Source organism: Pan troglodytes, chromosome 10, assembly GCF_028858775.2.
Source record: "Pan troglodytes isolate AG18354 chromosome 10, NHGRI_mPanTro3-v2.0_pri, whole genome shotgun sequence".
Taxonomy (NCBI): Eukaryota; Metazoa; Chordata; class Mammalia; order Primates; family Hominidae; genus Pan; species Pan troglodytes.
The window spans coordinates 80,400,392-80,406,612 of NC_072408.2; the positions used below are offsets into that span (position 1 = coordinate 80,400,392).

At 38.5% G+C, this 6,221-nt stretch overlaps 1 pseudogene; it reads left to right on the top strand.

Annotated features, from left to right (window-relative positions):
- The first annotated feature begins 3,993 nt into the window (after nt 1-3,993).
- LOC743636 (large ribosomal subunit protein eL31-like) lies at nt 3,994-4,380 on the top strand (annotated as a pseudogene).
- Nucleotides 4,381-6,221: the final 1,841 nt, after the last annotated feature.

The window sequence follows — 6,221 nt, forward strand, 5'->3', positions numbered from 1 at the left end:
TAATGTAAAGGGGAAAGATGTATTGGGTGCCACTACCTCGGCTAGGGCAGCCAGGACTTTCTGCTTCAGTTTTCCTGACTGGATCCTATGCCTTCTGTCTTCTGCAGGCACCTGGGCATACTCTATGACAATGGAAATTTTCTTAATCAGTTGTGTCAAAAACCTTTCTGTGACGTATGCAGTACAACAATTGAAGACAGGGGTCTTCTGCTTTTTGGAGACTCGGTGAGATTTGTTGCTCCTCTTATGTTCTCTTTTGATTCCACACAAACACTGGCTGAGCCATCTCTAACCCTGGCCTTCATCTTCTTATCAAACCTTTCAGAATGCCAGTGATCAGCTCCTCTATCTCTAAGTCTCCTTTAACTATGGCCTTTGTCCTACACTGTTTTCTACAGAGGACCACACACAATACCCTTTTTTGATTCCTCTTAATCACATGCCTCCATCTGTTCTGGGACTTCTGGGGGCAGTCTGTCTAGCTTAGGACCCCATTGACACAGGATTTTTTGATACTACTTCATCAGCCAGAGACCTCCATGGCTGACAATAACCTTGCCCAGGCCTCATTAAGGCCCTGGGCTTGCTGCAGGAGGTACCCCACCCAGTTGGCCTGGCAGACTGCACTTGGCTTGCACTCCCAACCAGAACCCATGCTCACCACAGGATCTGTGCTCAGCCTGCAGCTTGGCCAGATGTGCTGTGACCTGCTGCTGCGTTGGGCACTACACTGGCATCTGGACAATGGGAATGCAGTGGCACCCAAACAAGGATGCCAGTGACCCAAAAACCCCCACCCAAACAAGGATGCCAATGACCCAGTAACCCCAAAGGGAGTGTTACAGCATGCTAACAGACCTTTCAGTCCCACCATCTGCAGCCTGATGATCAGAGGGTGTGTGACACCCAGCAGCTCCCTCTCCCATTGCTCAGCAACTGGGAAGGAGAACGCCACAGGGTTACAACTTTGTTTGCTCTTGCTGATCAGCAGGTCTTGAGTTCTTGTCCCATGTCCAAGAAGAATGAAGTTATGCTGCCAGCCAACAGGTGAGCAAGGCAAAAAGTTTTATTGAGTGACAGCTTTCAGTGGAGAGAGGGACCCGAGTTGGTCTGCCCCCTTACCCAAAATAAGGTAGTCTCCACCCTCACTCAAAATCAGGTAGTCCCAAAGCTTGCCTGAGTCTGGGGCTTTTATGGGCACAGAATGGGGGAGTGCATGCTGGTAGGTTTGTGAGTACGCAAAAAAGGCACCACTCAAAGATGGGCACGATAGTGTAAAATACCAATTAGGGAAGGGTAGTAATATGTAAAACAGGTGAAGGGTGGGGATCAATCAGAGAAAAGCACACCAAATGGGAAGAGTGGTTCTCAATCTAGTCTGTGGATTTATCCAAGGGTGGGGATCAATCAGAGAAAAGCACACCAAATGGGAAGAGTGGTTCTCAATCTAGTCTGTGGATTTATCCAAGACCTGTAGTTTGGTTTTCCAGCTTTAAACTGTGTGGTTTGAAGGTTGAGTTTCATCAGGGACCTACCCTTGTCTGCCTAGGGATTTGTTTGCCTCCTGCTGCTATCACTATTGAAGCTCATTTTCTTTCACTGGATCCCAACTCTGACCTACTTTCTCTCCTGTTCTTCCTGATGCTTTTTATACACTGCCTTCAAAATTACCCCCACCCCCCAACCATATTCCACTCACCATCATCACCAACTCTTGCAGCTGTCAGAGGCCACTCTACCATTGGCATTATATTTTTATTCACATTTTTTCCACCCAAGCTCATGTCTCTATTTCTTCTTAATTCGGAGCCCACCTTGCCAGTGATCTCTTATAATCCTTCAGTATTTCTACTCTACACTGCACCACAGGCCTTCTTGTGTCTTTCAATAGTGTCTCATCTGCCACTGTATCCTCTATACTCCCAGATTTTCTCTTTGTATCTTCCAACAACATCTCCTTGTCACCAGATACCTGCTTGCCACTGGACCCTTATACAAATTTATTTTATTTCATCCTTACCACTGGGCACCCCTCTGGCATCTTTTTTACTAGAGATCTCATATTTTGAGGGAACCAACACTTCAGCAGGCTATTTGTACTCTTGCTCTCAAAATTTTCCACTACAGCCTGGCCCATAAGGACTCTGTGCCAATCTTTATTTTTACTGTAGTAGTTTCTTTCAATGATGAGATATAGAACCAATTGAAGCACCACCTTCAAAAGAATCTTATCCAATACTAGTGGATCCTGGCTAACAGAATCCAAGCATCTCTGGCACTAATGCAACCCTGGGAAAACATAATAGAAGCACTGCAGACAAAGGGCAAACAGGCTCTCAAAGCCCTTTGTTGCTAAGAACCAAAGTGGCAAGAATATAAAACAGATAGGATTGAGATGCACAGTAATCTTCCCTAAAAATGTCTCAGTACATTTCTGGTTAGGGAACGACCTGATGAACATCTAATGCATAACTTAGGCAGAGTCCAAAAGATAGTCTATTAATGGGCCAAGAAGGCAACCTCATAAAGGTTCTATGGGAGACAAAATGGACTAGATAAGTAACTCAGGGCTTGACTCAGGGAGTGCTTCATCAAAGAGCTATAGGGAGAAATTAGAGCAGAAGCAATTGGAAAATGCCCTGAAAGTACACTTGAGCCATTAATATGCTTGATAGTACCTCTAGCTCTGGTTTGTTTTTGCTAGAAGTTGAAGTACATAATTTTCAAAAATGGTTTTTGCACACTAGAAAAGTATTACAGAACCAATTTGAAGTATACAAGTAAACTCCCAACTTCAAGCAATATTTGAGTGCATGTCTTGTGAGACTTTGTTATGATATTTTATAAACAATAACACGACTTTTACAAAAGGCAACAAAACACATAATACATAATTTCTACATTAAAAAATCTTCATTAACATCAATTATTCTGTCTATGTTTTATTACATTTATGTACCATATGAACCAATGTCCTTCCCTTGACATTTAGATGTTTTCATTTCCTTTTTTGTATTATATGACTTTATGTAACATCTTTATGTAAAATTGTACTAGCTTATATACTGTCTTATTATATGTAGTAAGTTCACAGACAAACACAGAATATTATAACATAGTAATTGTGGTTTATAAACTACTCATATCTTGAGTTGAATGACTAAGAGATGAATCTATCAAAAATAACTACAACAATGTTTTAAAATGTAGACAGTATAACAAGATAAATAGAAACAATAAAAAGTTTAAAAAGGGGGGATAAAGTTAAAATGTAGAGTTTGTGTTAGTTTTCTCTTTGCCTGTTCGTTTTTGCAATCAGTGTTATGTTGTCATCAGTTTAAAATAATGGCTTATGTTATTTGGAAGGCACATGGTAACCTCAAATCAAAAATCCTACAACAGATACACAAAAAATAAAAAGCAAGAATCTAAAACATATCAGCAGATGACTAGAGAAAATCACCTTCACAAAAAGGAAGATAGGAAAGAAAGAAGAAAGGAAGAGTAGGCCACAGAACAACCAGAAAACAAATAACAAAATAGCAGGAGTAATTCCTTAATCAATAATAATATTGGGCCAGGAGCGGTGACTCATGCCTGTAATCCCAGCACTTTGGGAGGCCAAGGCAGGTGGATCATGAGGTCAGGAGATCGAGACGATCCTGGCTAACATGGTGAAACCCTGTCTCTACCAAAAATACAAAAAATTAGCCAGGCAAGGTGGTGGGTGCCTATAGTCCCAGCTACTCGGGAGGCTGAGGCAGGAGAATGGCGTGAACCCCAGAGGGGCAGAGCCTGCAGTGAGCCGAGATCGCGCCACTGCACTCCAGCCTGGGCGACAGCGAGACTCTGTCTCAAAAATAAATAAATAAATAAATAAATAATAATAATATTGAAGGTAAATGGACTAACCTCTCCAATGAAAAGACATAGAGGAGCTGAATAGATGTAAAAAAAGAAAAAGCATTTCCTTTCCAACTTAGACCCAGCAGAATGGCTCCTGCAAAGAAGGGCAGCAAGAAGAAAAAAGGCCATTCTGGATCACTGAGGTGGTGACCCAAGAATACACCATCAACATTCAGAAGCATATCCATGAAGTGGGCTTCAAGAAGTGTGCCCCTCAGGCACTCAAAGAGATTCGGAAATTTGCCATGAAGGAGATGGGAACTCCAGCTGTGCTCATTGATACCAGGCTCAACAAAGCTGCCTGGGCAAAAGGAATAAGGAATGTCACAAACAGAATCCATCTGTGTTTGTCCAGAAAATGTAATGAGGATAAAGATTCATCAAATAAGCTCTATACTTTGGTTACCTATGTACCTGGTACCACTTTCAAAAATCTACAGACAGTCAGTGTGGATGAGAACTAATTGCTGATCATCAAATACATGAAATAAAGTTATAAAATTGCCTTGAAAAAAAGGCTTGACAGTCTGTTGCCTACAGGAAACACACTTCACATATCCAGAGACATATAGACTGAAAATAAAAGGAAAATAAAAGCTATTTCATGCCAATGGAAACCAAAGAAGAACTGGAGTAGTTATATCAGAAAAAATATATATATTTTAGGACAAAAAAAGACAAAGAAAGTTATATAATAATAAAGGGGTCAATTCAGCAGGAGTATATAATAATTTTAAATATGTATCTATCTATCTATCTATCTATATCTATCTATCTATATCTATCTATCTATCTATCTATCTATCTATCTATCTATCTATACCCAACACTGGAGCACCCAGATATATAGAGAGAGCAAATATTATTAGAGCTTAAGAAAGAAGTAGATTCCAATAAAATAATAGCTAGAAACTTCAACACTCCACTTTCAGCATTGGACAGATCATCAAACAGAAAATCAATGAAGAAACATCAGACTTAATCTGCACTACAGAACAAATGGACCTAATAGATATTTACAGAACATTTCATACAACAGCTACAGAATACAAATTATTCTCTTCAGCATATCGATCCTTCTGAAGGACAGGCCATATATTAGGTCACAAATCAAATCTTTAAAATTGCAAAAACATTGAAATCATATAAAGGACCTTCACTGACCATAATCGAATAAAACTATAAATTGACAACAAGAGGAAATTTGGAAACTGTACAAACACATCAAAATTAAACAATATGCTCTTGAATGATCAGTGAGTTGATGAGCAAATCAAAAACAAATTTAAAAAAATTATTGAAACAAATGAAAATGAAAACACAACATGCCAAAACCAATATGATACAGCAAAAGCAGTACTAAGAGGAAACTTTATAGCTATAAATGCCTACACAAAAGAAGAAAAACTTTAAATAAACAATATAACCTTATATCTTAAAGAACTAGAAGAGCAAGAGCAAACCAAATCCAAAATCAGTAAACTAAAAGAATAATAAGGATCAGAGCAGAAAACACTGAAATTGAAATAAAACAATAAAAACGATAAATGAAATGGTAATTTTTTGAAAAGTTAAACAAAATTGACAAAATTTTTGTGAAACTAACTAAAAAAAAAAAAAAGAGAGGAGACCCAAATAAATAAAATTATAGGTGAAAAAGGAGACATTACAACTGGTACTGCAGAAATTCAAAGGATAATTAGTAGCTACTAAGAGCAGCTACATCCCAATAAAAACCTAGAAGAAATAGATAAATTCCCAGACACATACAACTTACCAAGATTGAACCAGGAAGAAATCCAAAACCTGAACAGACAAATAATAAGTAATATGATTGGAGTTATAAGCTCTCCCAATAATGAAAAGCCTGGGATGCTATGGCATCACTGAAAAATTAATACCAATCCTACTCAAACTATTTGAAAAAATAGAGGAGAAAGGAATGCTTACAACTCATTCTACAAGGCTGATATTACCCTGATATCAAAATCAGACAAAGAAACATCAAAAAAAGAAAACTATAGGACAATAGCTCCCATAAATATTTATTCGAAAATCCTCAAGAAAATACTAGTAAACCAAACTCAACAACATATTTAAAAGATCATCCATCATGACCAAGTAGGATTTATCCCTGGGATGCAAGGATGATTCTACATATGAAAATCAATCAATGTAATACATTATAGCAACTGAATGAAGGACAACCATATGATCACTTCAATTGAGGCTGAAAAAGCATTTGATAAAATTTGAAATCTCATTATGATCAAAACCCTCAAATGACTAGGTAGAGAAGGAACATACCTCAATAC